Source organism: Taudactylus pleione, unplaced genomic scaffold (assembly GCF_031769625.1).
Source record: "Taudactylus pleione unplaced genomic scaffold, aTauple2 ptg000046l, whole genome shotgun sequence".
Lineage (NCBI taxonomy): Eukaryota > Metazoa > Chordata > Amphibia > Anura > Myobatrachidae > Taudactylus > Taudactylus pleione.
Genome location: NW_028284448.1, coordinates 6924098 through 6951013, shown reverse-complemented (window position 1 = coordinate 6951013; position 26916 = coordinate 6924098). Strand labels below are relative to the sequence as shown.

The following is a 26916-nucleotide window of genomic DNA, read 5'->3' as shown; positions in this document are numbered from 1 at the left end:
GTAGCTTTCAATTCCTTAGAAAAATCTGCACTTTTGCCATATCACATCCTATTGCATCTAGCTCAAAGCTACACGGCCTGTGCATTAACAAGCCATCCCCATAGGTGGCAGGATTTAGGGCCTGAAGCAGTGATGGATGTTAATGCCGCCCCAATTGCGACTTTTTGCAGCGTTGCAGCATCAATAATATGCAAATGATAGTTTCAGCCTTACTCTTGTGTACTAGCATGCGCTGGAATGTGTAAGCCCTGAGATACCCACTTTCAATGTCCATGGACAGTGCAAATCCGCCAGTACTCTCTAACACTCCACCATCGCATTCACCATCAATACTGGCACCAACCGATGGCAGACACCGTGTCTCCTTCTGAAATTCCACCGTGTCTCCTTCTGAAATTCCACCGAATATGGCCTCTGTGGCAGCGGCTCTGCATTTGATAATGCAGCTAAGTTCACTAGCACGCCTGGGACATTCCCATAATGCCCCTGGAATGTGCTTTTTTGCGTTCACTACTGGCCACCACATAGTCACTGCCCAGGATGCCCATGGTATTGCCTAGTTAATTTTAATGCTTGCAACTCCATAATAATGTATGGAGCCATTTTTCAGGGAGACGCACTTGTCTTAGAGGTTTTCAGGACTTTTCATACATGCGCAGTAACAACTAATCGCTCAACTGCACAAAAATTGTCATTGCTTCCACCTCTGAACGAGGCCCTCAGTGGGGAAACCAATAACCCATGAAGGGGGCGAGTTGCCTTTGCAACGGCGTACAAACTCCACCGCTCAGGGCCCCCTGTCGTATTTTGTTTATGTGATCTGCACTGGAGAAATTACACCAGCATTCTTCTATATATTCCTACCTCCTGTTTAGCAAAATACTTTATACCAGATTTTTTAGCAAAATATAAAATTTTATGACTTTTAAAACTTTTTTTTTTTTTTTTTAAGTTTATATAGGATATAAGAAGCTCTGCAGAACATTAATTCTCAGGTGCATTTTATCGCTGATGCAGTGTCTAGAGCAGAGCAGAAATTAAGTAGAAGGGTCATTACTGACATCTAGTGGCAAAAAATCAATAAGAGAGAAGTTGTTACATAGGAAAAAAACAGACCTATCAATCAAGTATATCCTCATAATTTCTAATAATGTGATCCAGGGCACACCCCCAGGAAGGCAAAACAAAAAAAGTTTATTTATCTGAAAACAACCTCATTGTGTCTCAACTAATTATGGTCACAAGTGTTCTGCCTTCCGATCAATGCTTAAATGACCGTAATGGATTTGCCAAGTCTCCTACTCATGGTGACAATTTCCACAGCTTAATTAGTTAAGGAAGAGGGGCTAACATTACTGATTGTGATGTACCCAAGTCTTTGATATGAAAAGCACTTTTCTTAAATATTTGTATATAATTCTACATATTAGGTCACCTCTAAGCTTCCTTTTCCCATAATAATAACACTTCTTAGATAGATTATTCCAGGTGCTAATGAGTATAGAATATTTAAGTATACTGGCATTTTGTAAGAAACTTCAAGATGATGTTTCCGTGGGTCTCAATCCACCACATATGCCCTCACATTTTTTTTATTTATTTTTTTTTCAAAATCTTTTTATTGAATTTTCAAATAAAATATATAGGAAAAAGAGAGCATTGTAGTAATATAACAATAAAATCAATATGTCTAGTCGAAATATTACAATATGGAGATACAATCACCCAATTAAATAAAGTAATATCCAAAGATCGCTCAGAAGATCATGAGGATTGGTATGATATAAAGATAAAATATCTTGAAAATATAAAACAAAATACGTTCAGTTGTTAATCATCAGCAAAAAAGGAGGGGGAGACGGAGAAGAAGGGAAGATACATAAAAGGTAAGAGGGATGAGGAAATGACCTGAAAAAACTTGTCATACAAATATTAAGACATTATCTGTATTTATGAAGAACATATAGAGATAGACTGTGTGTGATAGGAGTTATGAGTTCATCAATAGTCGTATATGTAAATATAATTCAGTTGTTTCGAAGATCTTGAATATCTGAGCCTGAGTGTTTTGGTCCAATTTCTCAATATAAATACCCTATTGTCTACAAAAACCAAGTACTCCCTTTTCTATATGTGACTGTGCAGATTTTCTGTCATAATATAGAAACTGGTGTATTTTCACCTTGACCTCTGCAAGGGATGGGAAAGATCTAGAAATCCAATGCATCAATATAATTTTCTTGGATATTGTAATTATCATAGTGAGAATTGGAATTACAGAGATTTGGGAAGGATTCAAGTTCCATTTGGAAAAATTTGCATATAGACAAGCTAGTGGATCTGGAAATACATTGATCAATATAAGATCATTAAGAAAAATTATAACTTTGTTCCAGAATTGCTTAATCTTTCGACACTTTCAAACACAATGGAAAGAGGATGCAGTCATGCAGTGGCATTTAGGATACTCTCCAGTCATATTGGGATTAAAGATTAATGTTGAGATGGTGAAATATACGCCCTTTGTAGCGTACGTAAATTAACTTCCTGGAGGTAGGAAGAACTAAGGATTCTCATTGTAGAATCATAGTGTTTAAATAATTGGTCTGGAGAGATAAGAGACGTAATATCTTTTTGTCACTGTAAGACCATCCTGTCCCCACCGGACTCAGAGAGAATTTTAGTTAGGGGTAGATATACTGTATATATTTGATGCGTAATGACATTTTCACAAAGATTTATAACTGATTGCATAGGATCAGGAATGGTGGAGGTGACACGTGTGTTTGTAGGGTGAAGTGAGGAAAGGTAACGTCTCATTTGTAGGTACATATAAAAATGTGATTGGGGAAGGTTATATTTCTCCCTAATATTAGTAAACTGACACAGTTTTCCCCCAGAGTCAAATACTTTGGATGAATCAGTCAGTCCTTTCTCTCTCCAAAGGAGGAAGTTTGCATTAGTAAGGGATGGGGAAAATGTGGGATTCTCCCAAAGAAGGATATCTGGGTTTCTCTGAAATTTCTTATTCAGGGATAGCCATGAATAATAAATATCATGAAATAAAGGGTTCCGAAGTATGACTGAGGGGATATCAGAAGCTTTAGAATGTAGCAAGGCTCCTGGGGAGAATGGAAATAGAGCTCTATCCAACCCAGAGTCTGTGAATACACTTCTGTCTAGCAGCCAGTCTTAAGTGTATCTGAAGAAGACAGAAAGTGAGTAAAAAACGAAATCAGGAACTCCTGTGCCTCCCATCTTTCTTGGAGCTATAAGTTTGTTAAAGGCAATTTTTTTTTTTTGATCACCATATAAAATGGGTCATAATCTTGCGTAAGTTAGCAATATCTTTTTTAGATAAAGATATCGGGAGGATTTGCATCAAATAAAATATTTTCGGGAAGATGATACTCTTGAGGACTGCTACTCTACCTAAAATGGAGAGTGGGAGTAATTTACAATCATCTAAGAGTTTTATAATTTTAGCGATCATAGGAGTGAAATTTTCCTCATAAAGTCTAGAAAGGTCCGCCGATACCTGTATCCCTAAATAAGTAATTTTAGTAGGGGCAGTTTTAAATGAAGATAGCGTAGCATGTCATCTGCAAACAGACTAAATTTTTAATTCAACATCGCCAACTCTAATGCCCTTAAAGAGATGCGATGTCCGTAATGCTATCGCCAGGGGTTCTAGTGAAACATCAAACATAAGAGGGTAGAGGGGGAAACCCTGCCTTGTTCCTTTATAAATAGTGATGGGGGTGGAAATAAACCCATTACAGGATATTTGTATTTTGGAGTCAAAATAAAGTTTTTTTAAGTGATCTACAAAAGATTCCGGGAATCCAAAATGGATATGAGTCTGAAATAGATGATCCCATTTGATTAAATCGAACGCCATTTTGGCATCTAGTGAAAAATTTGTCTGTGGGGTATCAGAAGAGGTAGTGGCATGAATAGCTGAGATGACCCGTTGTATATTAACTTCAGAGTGACGGCCCCATATAAAGCCTGTTTGATCCGAATGGATTATGCTGGGAAGCATAACCTTAATTCAGTCAGCTAATATTTTAGTGAGAAGCTTATAATGCCCTCACATTTTATAAACAAATCAGTGCTTTATTTGACCAATGTTTCAAGACCCCATCGGCATTTTCATCAGGGTATAATAAATATATATATATATATATATATATATATATATATATATATATCATGTAACAGGGTCGGGGAACTGGTACCATCTCCTGGGGTAGATGGCACTGCGCAGCTGCTGAGAGATCACACGAAGTCCATTGGTCTGGTGCAACTGACCTTGGCCAGTTTTATTATAAAACAAAAACAACAAAAATCAACACCTTGCCGTCCAGCACTAACTAAACACAGAATGGTCCTAGCTCACTAATAAATATACAAGAAGTTTTTACCAGGCACAATTCACTTGGTTTCAGCAGCATGTTTTCTCTCATAGAGACAGCATAGACTCTAATTTCCCCAGGTAGTGTGGCTCCCAAATGATCAGCCTGACAGCCATAAAACACACATACACAGCTGCAAGCCCTAATTAGCCTCCTGTGAGGCAAAAAGCCCCAAAACCCGGACTGGGCCTAATGAATGGAGCCCGCCCTCTCTCTCCATTCATAAACCCCAGGAACCGTTTTTCAGCTTTGTCAAAAAGCCCACAAAGCTGTTAACAACACAGACATTTTCCTGGGTTTTTTATAACACATAGGTTAGGAATCTAGGAGAAATAAGTTGCAAGCGTAGACACTCACAGGACAGAAAGAAAAACACTGCAGTCTAAGCAGGTTTAGTCCGGCGTTTCAGATATATTTATCTTTTTATATTTTTCTTTCTATGTACAAGTCCTGTGAGTGCCTCTGCTTGCAACTTAGCTACAGTTCCCCCTTGAAGGGTATCCATGCAATTACTAGAGATATTTGGAGTGCCGGTCTCTACCACGATTTTTATATAAATATAAATAGTCCCGGTCCGCTATATTCATGTTGCTGTGGTGAACACCTACACATCACATTTAATGAGCATGGCTTGCACAGTGGGAACTAGGGCGTGAGCCGTGCACTTTAGATGTGACATGCACGTGCCACAGCCATAATCAATTTCTATCAAGGTAAAATTTTATAATAATAATAATATAAAAATATAGTATAGTAGCTTATTTGCACATATATTTGTACACATACACACACATGAAATATAATTGTATATACTGTATATATATAGTATATAGTGAAAGGATGGCACTCAGGCATTGCTATTGTATAGCCCCATACTTTGCTCATTATGCATTTACATCATTTTTAATTACTCTATTGAACAGGTGACATTTTCCTTATTTCCCCAGTAGTTTGTTACACTCAGTTAGTTTATGATCAGTACCATATATTTTGGAGTGACCAGCACCCAGATCCATTTTACATAGTTTTACTTGATTGTGCATATTTAACATTTATCCCTATCGCAAACAATGTGGTTGAGGTGTGTGAACCTCTACTGAGTAGCCGCTGTAATGTTCTATAAGTTTATCTGTTGCTGCTGCTCTTTATGTATGATTATGCCTAATTTTTTAATATAGTTTTTTGTCACCATGGTAACGGTATGCACAGCCCTAACCACACCTTCCTGCTGGATCCCGAGTGTCGTCGCTTACTGATGACGTCACCAGGTTTCCAGTGCGTGTGGCAAGGACGGGAACTTGACTCTCACTGGGTGGATACACAGGTATTTATATCTCTTTCAGCTCATTGTACTGCATGTCTTGATAAAAGAGTCAACGCTCTGAAAGTTGACTATATATCCTGGCTGTGCCTGTTATTTATTAGAAGTGCTGTTGCGACCCTGAGTGCCATCCTCTCACTATATACTAAATCTGTTGGAGAGGACACACATAAAACAGAAATAAACAGAAATGGATAATTGTGCTTACCTGCCATGCTTTAGATTACTGTATGCCGTCTTGCTGCTGTTGGTCTGTGCCACTTCTGATGGCAGTTGTCAGGCTCCAGTCATGGGGGGAGGGGTTGTTATAGGCACACATGAGGAGGTAGCTGAGGTACAGAAGAGGAAAGGGACAGAGGCACAAATGGAGATGGTGGCAGAGGTACAGATGACATACAGTGCAGAGGCACCGACGGGGGAAGTATCAGAGTCACATATAGAAGGGGACAGAGGCACAGATGGAGACTATGCAATAGATATGGATGGGGATGGGGACTGAGGTAGAGGCCCACACACATAATGGAGGGGTGGCAGAAACACAGCTGATATAGGTGGCAGAGGCACGGTCTCATAGTGAAGGAGGGGAGCACACATGGAGAGGGCAGAAGCAGAAGCACAGCTGGGGAACTTCTGAGAGCCTCTGTGTAGCCCAGCCAGTGGAAGCAGGGGAGGAGGAAGATGGAGGAGCTGTAGGAGACCTGGAGGTGTGGCAACATGTAGAGGGGTGAAGAGAGAGGAAGCTGAGCTAGTAGGGATATTTTAATTGAAGTGGGTCCCCTGCAACTTAACAGTGTGTGTGGGGGGGATGCTTCTTACACTTGCACAGGCACCTATATATACCAGCACAATTTATTAAAATAGTATAATTTGGAGAAAAAAAGTGGTACCACTGAATATCAGTAACAAATACGAGGGCTGATTGAAAAGTAATGAGACTGATTTTTTTATTCAGAATCAGATGACTCCACAGGATTTGAACATTTTTCTTTTTCAAAGTAGCGTCCTTCACATTTTTTGCAGCATTTCAATGACTCAAAGACGTGCAGCAGACTGTTTTGAGACATCACTATTAGTGTTGCAGCTGTGGCATTTTTCACTTCATCGTCTGTTGAGAACTTCTTTCCGTGCAGTTGTTTTTCAGGGTTTGGAATGCCCAGAAATCACAGGGCGCTAAGTCGGGATGCAATCGGGAAACCGGCTGATGTGATCCCGACAGCCGGCTTCCCGACTGCTTTATCCCGGCGTGGGTTAAATATCTAGACACCTGTCATTTTCCCGACGCCGGGAGGCAGGCGCCCGGCATCGCGATCGAAGGGATGTCGGGCGCCGCGAGCGGACAGCCGTTGGGGGGAGGGTTAGGTTTAGCACCCCCGAGGGGGACTTAGGGTTAGGCCCCCCCCCTGGGGGGGCTTGGGTTAGGCTAGGGGGAGGGAGGGTTAGGGTTAGGCACTTACAGGGGGGAATAGGGTTAGGCACTTGGGCGGTGTTGGGTTAGACACCCCTAAGAAGGGTTAGGGGGGTTAGGTTAGGTTAGTTATTACTTACCTGAGGACGATCGGGATTTCCAACACTGTCGGGCTGCCGCTGCCGGGATCTGTTCATCTGTCGGGCTGCCGCTGCCGGGAATCGAACCGCCGGCCATGCGGGCCAGCGGTATTTCATACCGATTCCGCTAAGTCTGGGCTATATGGAGGGTGTTCCAGTGTTGTCCCATTAATTTCAGTCAGTGCTGCCAATGCAACTGCAGCAACATGCGGTCGGGCATTGTCGTGGAACAAAGACCACTGCTTCTTCAGCAAATGTGGTCTTTTCTTCCTCATGGCTCCACGCAAATGGTTTTTCAGGGCATTTGCATAGTAGTCACCATTAATTGTCTCCACGGAGAACCCAGTGCTGTAGAATCATACAGTGCGCATCAAAGAACAGCAGAAGCATGACTTTACATGCCAGAGGAAACACAAAGAATTTTTTGGGCAGTGAATTTGTGTGTTACCATACACTGGACTGTTGTTTGGATTCCGGATCATGATGACGAATCCACAATTCGTCACATGTAACAATCGATGTCAGGCAATCTGGAGTCCTCTCTGATATTCGAACGGTGTTCTTGCACGATCCAACTCGTCATCTCATTTGCTTTTCTGTGACATTTCTGGGTACCCACCTGGCACACACGTGATGCATTTTCAGTTCCTTTGTCACAATATGCTGAACCTGTTCGAATGAGATGCAAGAAGTGAAGTCGAAAGTTTGTATAAAGTTAACCTTCTGCAGTTTTGGTAATTTTGATATCTGCAACCGCGGTGGATGGTCTTCCATTACCCTCTTTGAAGTGCTTCCACCACCGAAATACTGTAGCACGGCTAATTGTTTCTCCACTGTATGCTTGCCGTAACATTTCATGAGTTTCATTTCCGCTTTTTCCAAGTTTAACACAAAACTCAATCACACATCTCTGACGTAATCTCACAGACACGTCTTCCTCATCCACCATGACGAAACGTACAGAGATCTTCTGCTCACTGTGACCAAATAAAGAAGACTACAGCAGTCCAACCGCAGGTTCAGATACATTGATGTATGAGCTTCACATTAAACAGCATAACGTTGCCACGTCTACCTATGGGACAGAAAAACAGAAGCAGTCTCATTACTTTTCAATCAGCCCTCGTATAAAGCCACAAGAAAACAATTGATATGTTGAAAATCAAGCAGCAATGACCAAGTGTGCAAAGAGGAGGGGGGGAGCGGGTACTAATTTCCCAAGCCCAGGCTTGCTGGAGGGGCCCGGGTCCGATGCCGCCCCCCCTCTCCCTCTCTCTTAACTTTCAGTTGAGCAGCCTAGCACACACTGCTGTGTGCTGGGCTTCAAAGGGAGACCTCCCCCTGATCGCGCACCTCCCCCTAGATTTGCGCTGGTAGTGGCGCTGCAACTAGTTTTTTCCCGTAAGGGGGTGTGGCCACACCTCCCACAATTAGGCCATGCCACCTTTATCCAGGCTGGCTCTTAATGGCCCTGGCTGTGACCTCATCAATTGATATATGCTCAAAGAGAAGTTCTGCTTAATATTCTGTAAATATAAAGTGACCAATTAGTCCAGTGGGTATAAGGCATAGATAAATACCAATAATAGAGTCCGGCTTTTGGATTGTAATGACCGAATGGGTGTGTCTTGCTGTTTATACTGTAGAACTATACATAGGCATTACTCCTATCGGTGAGGATTAGCTGAGTGGGGGGGGATCAATAAGGAGAAAAAAAGAGGGCAAACTTAGATAAAGAATGGAAAGAGCAGGAGATACAGGATGGAGGAGAGAGCACATAAGACAAAAGGCAACTGAGGGAACAATGTTATTTGGTTGGGGGGGGTGGACTGAGATGGATGGCGAAAATTACAGCTGCTAATGATCTGGTGTGCCAGTAGAGAGTATCGTGGGAGCAGGCCTGCAGACCAAATTCAGCAGAACAATAAGGAACTAGATCAGCCAACAGCGCTGGAACCTGTGCAGCAGGGGCATCTTTATAATGGGTGCAAGGGTCCAGGGGGGCCCACACCGTGCACCCATAGTTAATCATACTTACCTTTCTGCAGATTCCGGTGTGCTGTTCCGTAGCGCCGGACCTGCACTGCAGAGCAGCAAAAAAATAATTGGGAATATTGCTGCGCCCATTTTCCCGGTGACATACGCAGAAAAAATGTCCCTGGGAAAAAGGCATGCTGCCATTTTCCCAGAGACCCGCGAATGTGCAGTAGATTCTGGCATGGCTCTGGTGGATTGGCGGGGGGGAGGGGGAATAAATTGCAATAATACAATATTAATTGAATTATAATAAAAGACTGGAAATGGTTTTTTAGCACTGGCAAAAAAAGGCATTTTTTCCAAATAGTTATTTTTGGACTGCAGCTGACAGGGACACGTCTACACCCACTAAGTACAGTAATTTACACTGCAGCGGCATCCCGATGCTCGGTATCCCAACAGGGGTTAAGTAAGTATCCTAACTCTCTCCACTTAACCCTCTAAACCTAACCCTCCTTTGCTGCATCCTAACCCTCCTGGTGCCTAAATCTCACCCTCCCCCTTTAGTGCCTATCCCTAACCTCCACCCCCCTGGTGGTGCCTAACCCTAAAACTCCCTGTCCGCAGCCTAACTGTAACCTCCCCCTACCGCAGCCAATCACTAACCTCCCCGGGGTGCCTAAACCTCCCCCCCCCTCCCCCCACGGCTAACAGCTAAAGGCAACCCTATACTAATGATCGGGATGCCGACTGTCGGGATTCTGGCATCGGCATCTGCACTGATGCCAGGATTCTGGCACCGGTCTTCTGTCCGTGATTTAGAATTTCGGCGCCGGGATTTCGGCAGCCGGCATCTCGATGGTAGGTATAATAACTACATCTCATTAATTCATCCTTGCTCTTCTTGTACACAAGGGGGCTGATCCTGCATGTATTAGTCAAAAGAAATGTAAATGGGAAAAATAGATACACCTCCTTACAGTACCGTATGTGCTGGGCTGCAGGGACCACCTTTATGAATGTGACCTTACTGAACTCTACCTAGGTGAAAACGCCTCCTCCCACCCCAGTTCTGCCTCTTTGGTGGTAATGATCAATGTGCTCAAATTGCAATGACTCTGCATTTGCATGTGCTCGTTTTCTAATCATGCGCTGAAGTTAACTTATACACAATACGCTATGCAGATAAGAGTACATTCAATCTCCTTAATACCTAGGGCTATATTTACTAAGGCGCGGGTTTTTAGAATTGGAGATGTTGTCCATAGCAACCAATCAGATTCTACCTATTATCTTCTAGAAGGTGCTAGATAAATGTTAAGTAGAATCTGATTGGTTGCTATGGGCAACATCTCAACTTTTAAAAAAATGCACTTTAGTAAATATGCCCCCTAGAGTGACTCAATCAACAATATTAAATAATGAAAATAGCAAAAAAAAACCATCAAATAAAAAAAAGTAACAAAGTAATAACAGCATGAACATAGCAGTTATTTGCTACATAGATGACATAAGAAAATAAAACTATTTTATTTCTGTTCTGCATAGAAAACAGATATTTTGCTACAGCTGATCCTGTCATAGTTTCTTTAGTTCACCATCTATTCAATAAATATGGCTGTTTTCTTGGAATTCACTACAGGATATAGTGACATTCTTTCTTGGCTCATGTCTAGATTTCCATCTTTCTGGCTCTACTCAAGTCTGATAATTTATGGGTTTCTAGCCTTCCAATGTTATTCTGTTTGGCTCATATAAAATATCCTGAATATAAGCAGAATGTAACTCTATACCAATACTAGAATATTAGTATAAGAAAAAATATTTAAAATATGTCAAATTGTGGATACAAGAAGCATTTATGCATTTATTTTCTTCAGTAAGTCAAAACTGTTATTCATAATTACTAAAATTAGACACCTACACTTCTGTCTTGATTGTCTCCTTTTATAACAGAGAATAACTACTCACACTGCCAATTTGGATGCCTACAGGCTGTTATTTTAGAAGATTTGGCATTAGAAATTTGAGCTTAATCTGTCAATTTTAAAGTAAGTTCAATCTTATTCTTTAAAAGACTGTATTTTGAAGAGTGTTAAATTTGCCAATGAGGTTCTTTTGTGTGCTGCTAAAGTCTTGTCAATAGTGCCAATCTTAGGGGTAAATTTACTGAGTGACACGTTTGCCATTGTTTTGAAATCAATGGCGGGATGGCCAAATACAGTATTTACTAAGTATCAGTTTTGCCAGTGTTTTGAAAACCGCCATCGATGTCCACCGGTTTCAGGAGTTAGTTTACATTTTTCCGATGGAACCCGCCATAAAAAATGAAGCTGCAAAATTTATGAAACCGTACAAAAGCCGATGGAATCCGCAAACACTTCCTGGTGCTTTTCTATTGGTTTTCACTTACCACATGCTCTTTTGACATCACAATCACCTCAATAAATGTCCCAAATCACTAAAATCATTCACAAATGGTGGAGTGAGGTGATTTGCTTGTGTTCAAGTTTGGTTGAAGTTTCTGAGGATTTATTTGGCAATATCTGAATGGAGGTGTAAGTAGTCTTATGCTTTTTCTTTGCTCTTGTCATTTATAGCGTCTGTCCCATGTATTGTCTTCTGTATACATTCTTTTTTTGTTCTATCAGTGTTTATTTGTGTGGGAGTGTGGTGTGTTTGGTTGTAGTGTTAGTGCTAGTGTAGGTTTAATTTTTCTGTGTTTGTCCATCTTGTTCGTCTGTTTGTATTATATTAAGATGGAGGAGACAGGAGATATAGGGGTCTATTTACTAAGCAGTGTTAGGAGACAGAGTGAAAAGTGATAAGGTGCCAGCCAAGTAGCTCCCAACTGTCATTATTCAAACACAGCCTGTGAGATGGCAGTTAGCAGCTGATTGGCTGGCACCTTATCACTTTTCACTCTGTCTCCTAACACTGCTTAGTAAATAGACCCCATAGTGTGGAGAAGAATAGGGAGACAGTAGGTGCTGAGGAAGTGCAGGAAGTTTAGCAGGAGGCAGGAAGGGGAGAGCCAGATTTCTAAGACAAAATCAGAGAGAAATATCAGGTTCTAGTATGAAAAACATGTGACCCTTGTTTCAGCAATTGTCCCTAGCTACAATCAGATATTAGGCAGCCATACTATAAAACATCATTCAAGTGCAAATGCCTGTTATGGGGATAAGTGGAGTAGGTTGTCAGTGCAGTGGGGCCCTTGCAGCGTTCTAAGGCCCAGTGCAGAAAACATTTTCAGATATAAAAAGATAAGGTTTCTGAAGAGTCCTAATATACCCCCCAACTGTCCCAATTTTGGCTGGACGTTGCTGGTTTTTGGGCACTGTTTCACCATTCCACCTGTGGGCTGCAGTGTCCCACGTAGGAAGAAGTTGTGTAGGGCACTCTCTCTCACCACTGCTCTGCCATGAGAGTGTTGGGAACAGCCCAGCATCTCAGGAACCGTCGAGAACGCCCCTGGCATGATGAGGAACAGGGGCACCAAGATGCTGCACAAACTGATGGAAGCCCCCACTTTGCATGAAATACCTGTGTCACAGCGCAGCCGAACCCGGCGGTCACTTACCAGGTCCGGCGGCGCTGGGGTCCCATCAAAGGACAGTGGGCGGGAAGTCTCTGACACCAGCTGTCAGCGCCTCTCGTCTGGTGTCTACTGCATGCAGGCTGTATAGGGGAAATCTGATTAGCACCAGATTTGAACCTGGATCTATATATGTTCCTGGGAGCACACCAGTGCCAGAGATTAGGCTCATACCTTGCTCCAGCGTACCTGACCTTGTGCTATTGTCTGCCTGTTCCTAACCTTGGCAATTCCTTGTGACCATTTTCTGTCTAATTCCCTGGTACTGCGTTTTGTGGTTCCTGGTTTGACTTCGGCTTCTGTGTGACCTGATTATGCCTTCTCCCTGGTACTTCGCTGTCCATTTGATCTGACGCGTGTTGTCAACTACGCATCATATGCTCCACTTCTGAGCACACTGGAACCTGTATGAGGGAACCTGGACAGAGAGTCGAGACCTGTGTGTCAGGTGCAGCCAAGTCCATACCTCCTGGTGAATACCACCAGTACATTATACCACCAGTACATTATACGGGTCAACATCCATTACCCATCTGTGTTTAGACATAAAACTCTGGCCACAAATGGATGCAGCTGGCAACCCCTTGCCACGTGAGCTGTTGGAGAATTTGATCTGTTGAGTGGAGAAGCGAGAACGAGACCAGGATCAAATCATGCAGTGCTTGCAGACGTTAATGCAGCAAGTCGGCAATCTCCGATCTCTTCCAGCACAGCCAGCGTCACATCCTGTGGTGCCTGTTCCAGATGCTGGGGCATCCGCACCATTACAAATTCCAAATACTTTAAATACAATAAAATTTACTTACTGTCCCGAGCATTCAGTTCCGCTAAGGAAAATGAAGTGTGGGAGGACAAGCCAATTCTGAACCCTGCTTGCTTTGTTAGAGTCACCAGCAAGGTCAAGATTCCGCCAGGGAAAACAAACAATGGACTAAACTACTCCAGTGGGCTAATTTTTTATGCTTCACCGGTCATGCAGGAGTAGGGAAAACTCTGGAGCTAATCCTCAGAAATTACTGGTGGTCGACTGTGTGTCATGATGTCAAGGTCTTTGTGGCAGCCTGTACCATCTGTGCTCAACACAAGGTGCCACCTCACCTTCCCTTGAGTTCTTTATGTCCACTCTCTGTACCTGAACGTCCTTGGTCTCATATATCTATGGACTTTGTCATGGATCTACCACTCTGCCAAGGCTTCAATACAATCTGGGTAGTGGTGGACAGGTTCTCCAAGGTAGCTCACTTCGTCCCATTGAAAGGTCTACCTTCAGCTCCAAAATTGGTAGATGTGTTTATAAAAGAAATCTTCAGGCTACATGAGTTTCCCAAAGATATTGTTTCAGACCATGGGGTGCAATTCACCTCTAAAGGTGCCTACACACTTAGCAATTTTTTACACGATCTGCCTGATTCCGATGCATCGAAATGACAGATCGTGTAAAATATGTCCTAATCATGAGTCTCAACTAACGATCACGATGCCGATGTGCGTCCCCATTGGTCGTACATCGCATCTTCAGATCTGCCTTGCTGTAGGGCAGATCTGCCAATCTGGGACACGATGCACTGGAAAAAGAAGGATGCACGATAGATTGTTTGTCACATTGGACACATTTTTACACCAAATCGTGTGCAGAAGTACAGAAGTACAAGGGAAATTGTACACAATGTCGGATCGTGAGCATATCGCCAAGTGTGTAGGCACCTTAAGTTATGGAGGTCATTATGTAAATGCTTTAGGATCAACCTAAGTTTCTTATCTGCTTACCACCCTCAGAGTAATGGTCAGACGGAGAATGTAAACCAAGATCTGGAGAAGTTTATTCGGATGTATGTTTCAGCCAAACAAGATGACCGGATTTCCTTGTTGCCATGGGCGGAGTTTGCTCATAATAATTTGTACCATGAGGCATCGGGGTACTCTCCTTTCTTCATTAAGTACGGACTGCATCCTGTGATACCAGAGTTGCCAGCCCTTCAGTCGGTATCACTTCCAGCCATCCGTGGTACAGTGAGTCAGTTCCTCAAGATCTGGAGGAAGGTAAAGAAGAAACTGTGCTGACCATGGCTATTCCTTGTGACTCGTTTCCATCTGATCCCCTGGTACTGCGTTTGGTGATTCCTGGTTTGACTCGTCACCTAATTCTGCCTTCTCCCTGGTACTTCTCTGTCCATTTGGTTCTGACCTGGCTTGTCAACTATGCCTCATACACCTGATTACATTTTTCTAGCTCCACTTCTGAGCACACCAGCACATGTACGAGGGAATCTGGACAGAGGGCCACGACCTGCGTGTCAGGTGCAGCCTAGTCCATTCTTCCTTGCGGGGGTTCCTGGTAAATACCACCAGCACGTTAGACTCCGCGCTTCTGTTCTGGGTCTTCGCCAATCCCAAGTACAGGTCAACATCCATTACCCATCCGTGAGTTGTTACAACCTGGACTACAGTATAAGGAGCAAGTTATGGGAATCCTGCCTGCAGAGATCATAGAAGAAGTTAACATGCATGAGTTGGATGCACCACCTCACCAGTCACATCCTGCTGAGTGCCCACTTTAAATTATTTGAGTTAAATGTTTGTTTACATACATTATTCACAATTACACTTGCCCTAACACACCAAACACTTTTTACACACTAAAAATATAAAATAGCACACACACTTTAGTGTTTCCAGAACAATGGTTAATGTATGGTTTACCTTTATCTTCAAAGCACCAATACTTCAAAAACATCCACCAGAGCAAGCTGTCAGGAGGAAGTAGCTGATGAGTAAACTGAAAGCATGTGCTTATTTGTTACTGCCATGGATGTCACTCAATTTTTGACAGTCCAAATCAACAAAAATATGTTTTCTTGTTTCTCTGGCCCATCATGAGCTGAGCTGTGCACATCCAGTCGCGGTGCCACTATGGAGGAAGTAGTTGGTAAGTAGACTGAAAGCATATATTCTGTACCTTTACCACAGTTGTCACTGAATTTTTCATAGTCCTAATCTATAACAATGTGTCTTCTCCTCCTGGCGCCGGACTTGAGGGGGCAACGAGGAAAGGTTGCCGAGGGGGGCCAAGTAGCTGCACATGTGAATTTGGAGACAAAAGCCGAGACCTGCAGGCAGCTGCCTGCAGCCCGGTCTTGAAAGACACAGCACCGCCGTCAGTCATATGTGGCGCCGGTCGCTAGCAAATCAGAGCTCGCAGACTGCGAGCTCCAATTGGTTCACAACCAGCACCACATTAGACTAACAGTGGCGCTGACCATTCCCTGGCGAGTGGCAGCCCTTTCCCGCGCCGCGCTGAGCTCACCCACCACGTGGCCCCGGCAGGTAAGAGAAGGGAGCTGGCTTATTGGGAGATACCATTTTAATGTTAGATCTGTCAGTTCTGGGGGTGCTACTGTCACTGGGGGGCATTAATGGGAATCGGTATGGAATCCCGGCTGCCGCATAGCCGGCAGTTTGATTCCCGGCTGTGGCAGCCCAACAGATCAGCAGAGCCCGGCAGCGGAGGCCCGACAGTGCTGGAAATCCTGATCGTCCCTAAGGCAAGTATAAACTAACCTAACCCCCTAACCCTCCTTAGGGGTGCCTAACCCAAACCTCCCCCCCAAGTGCCTAACCCTAATCCCCCCTCTAAGTGCCTAACCCTAACCCCCCCTTCGGCACTGCCTAAACCTAAGTCCCCCGGGGGGTGTCTAACCCTAAGTCCCCCTTCCCCTAGCCTAACCCTCCCGGGGGGGTGCCTAACCCTGAGTCCCACCCGGGTGCCCTAAACCTAACCCTCCCCCCAGCGGCTGTCCGCTCACGGCACCCGGCATCCCTTCGATCGGGATGCCGGGCGTCGGTCTCCCGGCATCGGGTAAATGACAGGCGTCTAGATACAGACGCCGGTCATTTATTCCCACACCGGGATAAAGAAGCCGGGAAGCCGGCTGTCAGTATTAAGGCAGTCGGTTTCCCGATTGCATCCCCATTAATGTGGCATAATGTGTTGTAAAGGGCATTACTATGGCATAATGTGTTGTAAGGGGCATAACTCTGTGACATAATGTGTTGTAAGGGCATTGCTGTGTATAATGTGTTGTAAGGGGCATTACTTTGTGGCATAATGTGTTGTAAGAGGCATTACTGTGTGGCATAACGTGTTGTAAGGAACATTAGTGTGTGGCATAATGTGTTGTAAGGGGCATTACTTTGTTTACGAAACCACACATACTTTTCATGTTCTTTTTTGTGTTTTTTTGGGGGGGACGCCAAATTACTGATTTTCCCCGGGTGACAAAAATAGCTGTTTCGGCCCTGCTCTGGCCAATCACAAGATGTATTAGGCTGCGGGAGCATGCAAACTCTTTTATCATTTAAATCACATTTCCACTTCTCGAGTGGCCTAAACTCGCATCCAGGGGCGAGATGTAATAGGGTGTGCATTTTTTAAAAAATAAGCGACTATAGAGCTTTACCAGCACATTTTTAGAACTCACCCTATGAACATGCAAACTCGCTTGTTTCTCACACCCCCACAACTCACAATGGCAAAACACTCACCCAGATGTTTTGCCATTGTGAGTATACAACTCGGGCAATGTAATAGAGTGCGAGTGTTTCACTCGCACACTATTATTTCTGAAAACTTATAAAAAAACAGACCTGCTTCAGAATAGCCAGTCTAGCCTAAGCAGGTCAGAGTTACACAGAAAGATACACAGTTGTGAGATCCATGCATGTTTTTGTGTGTATATATATATATATATATATATATATATCTCCGTATACATATATATATATATACACACATCTCCGCATATATATATATATATATATATAAATATATACACATCTCCGCATATATATATATATTATAATGGATATAGATTGTGTGATTTTTTTGGGGCGGGCATGTACAATGCCCGATCACTGTGTCCAGCAGTGATCGGGACAGGGGCGGAGTTGTAGGCAGTAGGAGGTGCTGGGGACTGGGCACTATGTAATCGCCTGGCCGGGGGAGGAGAGAAGAGCATGAGGTGCTGCTGGCTGTGTGGGACGGGAACAGAGCAGTAGCCGCCGACGATGCTGCAGCTGCTGCTTTGGTGGCTTTGATAGGGGCAGCCAGCGCTGCTGAAGTTAGGGTTGGGCTAGCCGCTGGCTCCCTAGGCATAGAGCAGCAGCTGCGGCTGACAAGAGCCGCAGCTCCTGCTCCTGTAGTTGGATGTCACCGGCAGCCAGCGCCGGTGAAGGAAGGGAAGGGCTAGCCACCCACTCCCCGAGGACAGAGCGGCAGCCGTGGCTGACAGGAGCCGCAGCTGCTGCTCCTGTAGTTGGATGTCACCGGCAGCCAGCGCCGGTGAAGGAAGGGGAGGGCTAGCCACCCACTCCCCGAGGACAGAGCGGCAGCCGTGGCTGACAGGAGCCGCAGCTGCTGCTCCTGTAGTTGGATGTCACCGGCAGCCAGCGCCGGTGAAGGAAGGGAAGGGCTAGCCACCCACTCCCCGAGGACAGAGCGGCAGCCGTGGCTGACAGGAACCGCAGCTGCTGCTCCTGTAGTTGGATGTCACCGGCAGCCACTGCCAGCCAGCGCCGGTGAAGGAAGGGGTGGGCTAGCCGCCCACTCCCCGGAAACAGCAGCAGCCGCGGCTAACGAGCCGTCGCTGCTGCTTCTAGAAGTCAATGCCACGCTGGCGGGGACAAGGGGGAGCAGATCCCGCCGGCTGCCCAGGCCTGGGACACAGCAGGGAAGCCGCGCAGGTAGGGGGGTCACGCCCTCTGCCCGGTCACTGCTGGCCACAGTGATCGGGACACACAGGAAGAGAATCCTGTGATGCAGAGGGACCAGGAGGTCCCTCTGATATAGGCGGCAGTGGGAAGATTAGCTTCCCGCAGCCGCCCAGTGGCCATTTCTGACTGGTCGTATCAGATACGACCATGTCAAGTAAAGCCCAGTCTGGCATGGTCGTATCTGATACGACTGTGCCAGGCAAGTGGTTAATATTTCTTTTGTAGGTAAACAGGTACCAGCGGGCCCTTAATGCCCCACATGCTTGTAATTGTGGTTCTCCAAGTACCAGCATGCGGGGGAGGCTTGCAGGGACCTGTAGTTTACCAGCTCCCAACTGTTAGAAAAATGTCAGTTGGGAGCTGATTGGCTGGAGCACCATTTATCATACACAGTGAAATTTATCACTCGTTTTGGTGATTAAACTTGTTACTAAATGGTGGCCTTAAAATGGCTGCCTCGCCTGGTACCCTTCATAAATGTGGCACATATATCCTGTAGAAGTTATTACCCAAAATGGCTCCACCAACACTATGCTCATCGTAATGCTCATCGTACCCATTATGTTTTTGTTTTGTTCTTTCTGTAATACTGTGGGGTCTATTTACTAAGCCTTGGATGGAGATAAAGTGAATTGAGATAAAGTACCAGCCAATCAGCTCCGAACTGCCATGTCACAGGCTATGTTTGAAAAATGACAGTTAGGAGCTGGTTGGTTGGTACTTTATCTCTGTTCACTTTCTCTCCATCCAAGGCTTAGTAAATAGACCCCTAAACCCCTGAAATTGTTTTTGATTTCATAAAGTGACTTTGAGCCCTGATGGAGAAAAGTGCTATATAAATACAATTATTATTATAATTATTATCTGAAGAATCCTCTCCCGGGGCGGGATGTATCAAAGCTTACAGACGCGGTCTAAGTTCTCGTATGGCGTGGTGCTGACTTCATCGGGTTTCTTTACATAGAGCGTCACTGAACTCCCGCGATGCTGCATACACAGCTGATGGGACAAGGCGGCTGCGCATACGTAGCAAGGGAGGCGGAACTACTTTTCACATCGATGAAGTCAGCACCGCCATACGAGAGCTTAGACCGCGTCGGTAAGCTTTGATACATCCCGCCCCCAGTATTTTCTGTGTTATGTAGCCCGTAGCCTACAGTGGCTAACGCCATCTAAAGACGGTGCTAGCTACCGGTGCCAAGCTTGCTAAATCCAACAGTACTCGCAGCCCCTGTAGGAACCTGTAGGGGGCTGCTTCTACTGTCAGAATGGAAGGACGCTGGCAGATATCGGATAGATATGCTGCAGTCCTCCCAATGGTACTGTACATCCAGGTGATGCTTAACTTTTGCAGGTATTCTGGGAATATTCTGCAAGTATTATCCATAGTGTCTTAATCAGATATACACACTTTCAAAATGAAAAACAATCAAGCATTCAAATGATGTTTTTTTACTTTTCTTTTAGTGTTTTTTATTTATTTATTTTTTTATGTTGTCAAACTGTTTTTCATTAAGCTGTCCATTAATTTATTGCAATTAACACTTGTAAATATAACCCGTTAAGCTATCTTACAACTAATAAAAAACACAAAACACCACTGCATTGGTTTAAAATTAACTGTATTTATTTAATTAATTTTAATTTAAATAATAAGGGTGGCAAAGAAGGACACTACCACACACCAGCTCTAACCAAATTGACTACCTTAAAAAATTGGGGGACCACTAAAACGCCCCCCCCCTCTATAACGGCATAACCTGCGTTGTGCAGGACTCACCACCCCTTACTCTGGCACAGTGTGGACGCTCCGTAAGGAATCGCCCGCTGTCCTCCTGCAGGGGTAGGACATAGCCGCCGTCTTTCAAAAGGGTCAGTGCCCCACAACGACCACTTATGCCACGTGTAGCCGCTGGCTAGTAGCGCCTTCCCGCCTTGTGTTACTTCTATATCTTATTTTAAAGGTTAGTAAGACAAACGACATGTAACTTATAAGCTGGTGGGTGGGTGGGTGGGTGGGACTTCCAAACTGCAAAGAGGCTGAACCCTATTCAAATCCTTCCTTAAATAGTTACTTAAAGGTATACGCCCTAAACACTATTCATAGGCTAAATCCTATGCCCGTCACTATCAAACAAACCAATTAATCTACCTAGCAACAGGCTCCCAACCTTTTAACCAATTACAAAAAATTAGGTCGCTTATATGCTTCGTGTCTATGGAGCCCTCAGCTAATTTTATAATAATTTTTTTTTTTACTGTTGATTAGGGCATGTTTTAACAATTTTTTTTTTAAACTACTGTACCTTCTTTTATTCTGATGGTTTTGGCTTTACTGAATCTGTGGGATACAAAGCTACTGGTAAAACCCTGAAAAAATACTAACATTGCAAAACGACCTATTAGTAAACATACCCCTTAGTTTTATTATATCCAAAGTCAAGTCTCCTAATTGTGGATCTGGCCCAGATTTGGCCACATACTGTACCTAGATGCAGCAATTCAGAGAACAATCAAATAGATTGATTTGGCACATTTAAGAAAGTAAAGTAAAGGAAAAAATATGCAACAGGTAGAGTTCAGAGGCAAGTACAAGCTTTTGACAAGGAAATATTTCAGCTAAGAATTTTATTCTACTTTTACTCTAAAATGTCAACATATATGTCAACATATATAAATCAAACATTCTGCTATTTATATATTTCTGCTCTGAAAAGTGTGCAAGTTGTGATGCCCCTGAACAAGGTTCCTGTACTAGTACAGTCCCTGACATACTTTGCTGTGTGAGCCGCATATGCACTGAAAGCCTCGCTGTTAGCATGCAAGTCCCATGCTCAGGATCAGAAGCAGCTCCTACCTTTTTCCGCCACTGCTCAGGATTCATCAGGTACTGCTGGACTCAAATCATAAAGGCTCTATTTCTTAACATTATTTTTACTAAAATAATGTGAAAAAGGGTGTTTTCACACCCTTTTCACATTATTTCAGTATCACCTAAAGTTACTACAGGGAAATTGGAGTAGAATTCGTAAAATTCTACTTGAAGCCCTGAATATCACTTATTTTTAGTAAGCAGATCGCATTTCCCATAATTGTAATAGAAATGTGATCTGGCCAAAGTTACTAAAAATAAATTGTGAAAAAATACCGGGGGTAAGCCCTGTGATAATGACGCCACCTGGAGGTTGCGTTATCCAGGATCTCCCCCAGTTACCGGACTCCTACTCTGCTCTGATGGGGAGAGGAGAGCCCGCAGCCAGCCCCAGTGATCAGCTGTGTAGTCTAAACAGACCACACGCTTATCACTACTAAAAAAAGAAAAAAAAATAGTAAAAAAAAAATAAATTACCTGAGTCCAGGGACTGGTGATCGGGGCTCCCGTGATGTCCTCCTTCCGGTCAGCTGGTCTCCCAGCCTGTGCTGGTGCCCAGTGCAGTATGGGATGTCAGTTGACCGGAGCCACAGAGGACATCACCGGAGCACCGATGACTGCAGGTAAGTGTAATTAAGGGAGGGGGGGTCGCGGAGGGGTCCGCGATCGTGGGGGGCAGGGCTTAGCACCAGGAGGGGCTTAACGACGGTCGGCGCATGCGTCGGCACTTGTCACGGTATTTTTTGCGAAAATACCGTGATAAGTGTGCGGAGGGGATTCACAGAGACAGAGCTTTCTCGCAAGCTCTGTCCCTGCAAGGGATTTGTAATAAATCCCTGTGATATTGCCTGAATTCGCGATGCAAATTCACTCGTTAATATCACACTACAATCTGCATTACCAATGACATAAACTTATTATTGTTCAGAAAACTTCTGTTTCACCACAGGCTATTGATCTGTGCCCATCATACATAATCCAGTTAGTTAGAAATCCATGTGTTATGTGTCAGTGCCATGGCTAGCTCAGCATAATCCCAGCATTAATCAGGAAACCAAAACCAAAAATGACTTTTTCGCAGAATTATAAGATCAGTTGTCTGTTTTTGACTGACTGTGTGGCAGCTCCCCCATTGTCTATTTTACTCACACTGTACAATGAGCTGCTGCCCATGTGCGTCAGCTCTGAATGTGGCCAGATCAGAGTTGAGCTCCGGCAGCCGTAGTTAAGAATCAGAGAATGGCTGTATGCTGTGGTAAGCCACTGAGGGGAGCGTGGGCAGAACCGTGTGCCATCCAGGGCCGGCAACAGAAGCCTCGGGGCTCAGTACTCTGATATCCCTGGGGGCCACCCCCCACTTGGACTCCCTGCACCCACACGTCCCTCCCCTACATATACCACCAAAATAAGTCACTGTAATGCTGTAATTGTGCAGGTAGATGTCAGTATGTGTGAGTGTGTGTATATATATATTATATATATATATATATATATGTATATATATATATATATATACACAAAGGATTTCATTAGAATGGAAATTAAATAAATGAAAAATACACTGTCACTTACCACACTACACACTGCCTCTGGTGCAGGCTGCTGCCAGTCAGTGTCACTCTGGTTCTTCTCTTCCAGTTCAACTTCTTGGTCGATTGTTGCAGTGGCTGCCTCATGGGTGCAATCTCCCTGACTCCCTGAAGAGTCTAGCAATCTCTTGCACCTTACTCCCATTATGTAGCTGTTATATACTTGGGGAAAAAAAATAATAAAAAAAATATATATATATATATATATATATATATATATATATATATATATACTGTACATTCAAATAGGATCATCATCAATGATGTATCAGTGTGTTTTCATGAACAAGTAGATCTTACTGAGCAACAACTGCTGCTTCGGGGCTCATCTACATAAGGATGTAAGTCAACTTTATGACACGCCTCTCAGGTGGAACAGTACACGTCCATTTTAACGCTGTGCTCATAGGTGTAACTTTCAGTGGTGCTGCTGGTCGAAGTTGTGCCCAGCGGTTACCTGTTCCTGCTCCTCATATTTGGCAGTGGCAGTAGGGAGGCAGGGACACAATAGGGAAGAGCCGACGTGTGTGCAGCTTCACATGTAATTACATTGCGACGTCATCCATACTATGTACAGCACGGACTGAACAAGGTGACCATGGTAATCAGAGGAGGGGGGCAGCTTGATAATTGTTATTTTACCTACTTGTGCTCTGCCAGATGGGCGGCCGGTGTGGCCAGTTTATAAATCACAATTAGGTGCCTTGGTCCTGTTTTGTGCCCCTCTGAACCTCGGTGCCCAGGAGGGGTGTACCCTTTGTACCCCCCTGTCACTGGACCTCATGCCGGCCCAGCAGGAACTGTCACATGCTGCTGCCATTCAGTGCAGGGAGGAGACTGGGGGTAGCCCAGCAGCTGCAGGAGTGCAGGACTCGCCTCCAGCGTGATGTGAGAACCGGGGCGTTACATGCAGTCACACCTCCAAAACGTCATCCTCCAGCGGGCATGGCCTAGCTGGAACAAGGCCATGTCCCCTTTTCGGAACAAACTGGGGTCCTGATTTGTACTCCCAAAATGTTGTTATTATCCTCTTATGCATTTTACATATACCAAGGTTACATACTGTCGCATATTGTCGTCATATGTATGTCACATGTATCACAGGCACTATACTGTATATATCTCACATGTATCATTGTCTCCATACTGTATTAGTCCCTATAGTAATACTTCTCCTAATGTAGAGCATTCATTGATATGCAAATGGTGGTTGTATGCATATTAAAGCCAGCTCTCCATATGTTTGGGAAAAAAAAGCAAGAAGGTTTCCTCAACATTTTTACATTAATGAACTCTGCCCAATAATTATTAGATTACACTTGGTTCCCTGGGATTAGTCACTTTTGCTCTCCCAAGAAGCAATGTGATATACCCTCCCTTTATCACTAGAACAGTAGGTTTTATTTTCCTGGTTTATCTTTCCTGAAATGTTATACAAACTTCATAACATCTCCCTGCAGAATGCGTATGTCATGGTATCAAATATCAGGAGGATAAGAAGGATTTCATGCCAGGTCTGCAATGTAAATCTACCATCTCTGCTGCTTCAAATCATCTACTATAAAAAGTGTTTTAAATGGATGTCTCTAGGAACAGTTATTTAACAACATATTTCACTTGCTGATTATATAAATGAGGCATAACATACATTATATATACAGTATATATACAGACTTAGAAAATACATTTCCCCTAGAATCTATTTTTTGAACTTTAAACTGAAACTTGAGCACCCACATGCATTGAAACCTGACCAAGCCCCGCTTGTGCATGGATCATAATGAGCCAGCTTAATCCAGCCAAAGAACTGATTGAATATCCTATGATATAGTTTTCCATTTAAAACCTGGATTTATCTCTCTTTAGCCAAAACACAAACTTCATAATGCATAATATTCGTTACTGAAGGTCATAAAATATAGCATTAAAGACTCCCTAGCACCTGGCTTTAGTGGTTAACATATTTTTCTCTTGTTTTATTTTGCAATAGGAAATAAGTACAGTACAACTTATAACTACATATAGACATGTGCATTGCACAATCATCCCTCTGTTCTGAGGGCAATCTTCTCTCTGTTTCATTAATTTACAGATGTGACTTTTTGTACTGTGACTTCATTTGCGCCAAAAATATCCCATCTCTGCGTGCCAGGTCCTGTGCCAATCGTCTTTTTTTGCTGAAAATGTGCATCTTATTCGCATAATTGAGACAACTGGAAGTGACAAAACTGTATTGCTAACGTACTGTGACCACTGGGGTTTGCAACATTTGTACATCTGTGTGACTGAGTCCAAATCTGTGTGAAAATGGCTAAGAAGCGAGCAACCACTGTTTTTCTCCATGGTAAGTACATCTGTGATTTTATACATTTGTAAAACCAATTCCTGTGCGGTTAAAGTCACAGTCTGGCATCTCTTGTACACTGTGAGCAACCTTTTGCTATATCTGCAATGCGTTGTAGATGCTAAATTTAACGACAAATACGGTCCACTACTCATCTCGGAGCATCTCAGCTGCACCTGGCTGCTCACTTCTTACAGAGGAGTCGGCCACATGCAAAGAGGAGCAGCCAGAAGACACAGAAGAAGGTAAGTGTCTGTGGGCTGCAGAGGGCTGGCAAGCCCCGCCCCCCACCATTTATTTATTTTTAGTAACTTGCAGGCAGATTGCATTTCCCATTACAATTATGGGAAATGCGATCTGATTACTAAACATAAGTGATAATTAGGGCTTGGAGTAGAATTTTACGAACTTTACGAACCTTTAGTAACTTTAACATTAAAAATAATGTTAATAAATAGAGCCCTAAGGGCTCTATTTATTAACATTATTTTTACTAAAATAAAGTGAAAAAGGGTGTTTTCACACCCTTTTCACATTATTTTAGTTTCACCTGTAGTTATTACAGGGCAATTGGAGTAGAATTAGTAAAATTCTACTCCAAGCCCTAAGTATCACTTATTTTTAGTAAAGCAGATCGTATTTCCCATAATTGTAATGGGAAATGTGATCTGACCAGAGTTACTAAAAATAAAATGTAAAAAAATACAGGGGGAAGCCCTGTGATAATAACGCCACCTGGAGGTGGCGTTATCCAGGGTCTCCCCCGGTTACCGAACTCATGCTCTGCTCTAACGGGGAGAGCAGAGGCGGGAGCCGGTACCAGTAATCAGCTGTGTGGTCTAAACAGACCGCAAGCTGATTGCTGCAAAAAATTTTTTACAAAAATTGAAACATTTGTTTTTTACTTACCTGAATCCAGGGACCAGTGATCGGGCCTCCGGTGATGGCTCCTCTCCGGTCAGCTGGTCTCCCATAGTGCACTGCTGCCCGGTCATCAGGTGATTGGGCCCCAGTGCAGTATGGGAGATCACCTGATCGGGAAGCCCGAAGAAGATCACCGGAGGCCAGGAGGATGCAGGTAAGTGTAATGAAGGGAGGGGGGGTCACGGGGGGGAGGGGGGTCGTGGGGGTCCGCGATCGTGGGGGGCGGGGCTTAGCATCGGTGGGGGTAGCAGCGACGGTGGGTCGGCGCATGCGCGGGCTCTTAGTCGCGGTATTTTTTCCGAAAATACCGCGACTAGAGTGCAGATGGGATCCGCAGGGACAGAGCTTTATCGCAAGCTCTGTCCCTGCAAGGGATTTATAGTAAATCCCTGTGATATTGCCTGAATTCGCAATGCGAATTCACTCGGTAATATCACACTACAATCCGCATTCAATATGCGAATTGTAGTAAATAGAGCCCTAAGTCCCTTAAGTGTAAATTTGGATGTTAGACGATGTGATTAGATATTTTGAAATTTCTGACCACTTCTCTGGAGGG

The 26916-nt window shown here is 43.9% G+C and overlaps 1 long non-coding RNA gene across 1 annotated transcript; it reads right to left on the bottom strand.

Moving 5' to 3' along the window:
• Positions 1-6658: 6658 nt before the first annotated feature.
• LOC148537649 (uncharacterized) lies at positions 6659-23904 on the bottom strand. Its single transcript, XR_015873519.1, has 3 exons — positions 23736-23904; positions 23073-23251; positions 6659-8359 (listed from the first exon to the last, which is right to left on the bottom strand). It is a non-coding gene; the product is annotated as an uncharacterized LOC148537649 (long non-coding RNA).
• Positions 23905-26916: the final 3012 nt, after the last annotated feature.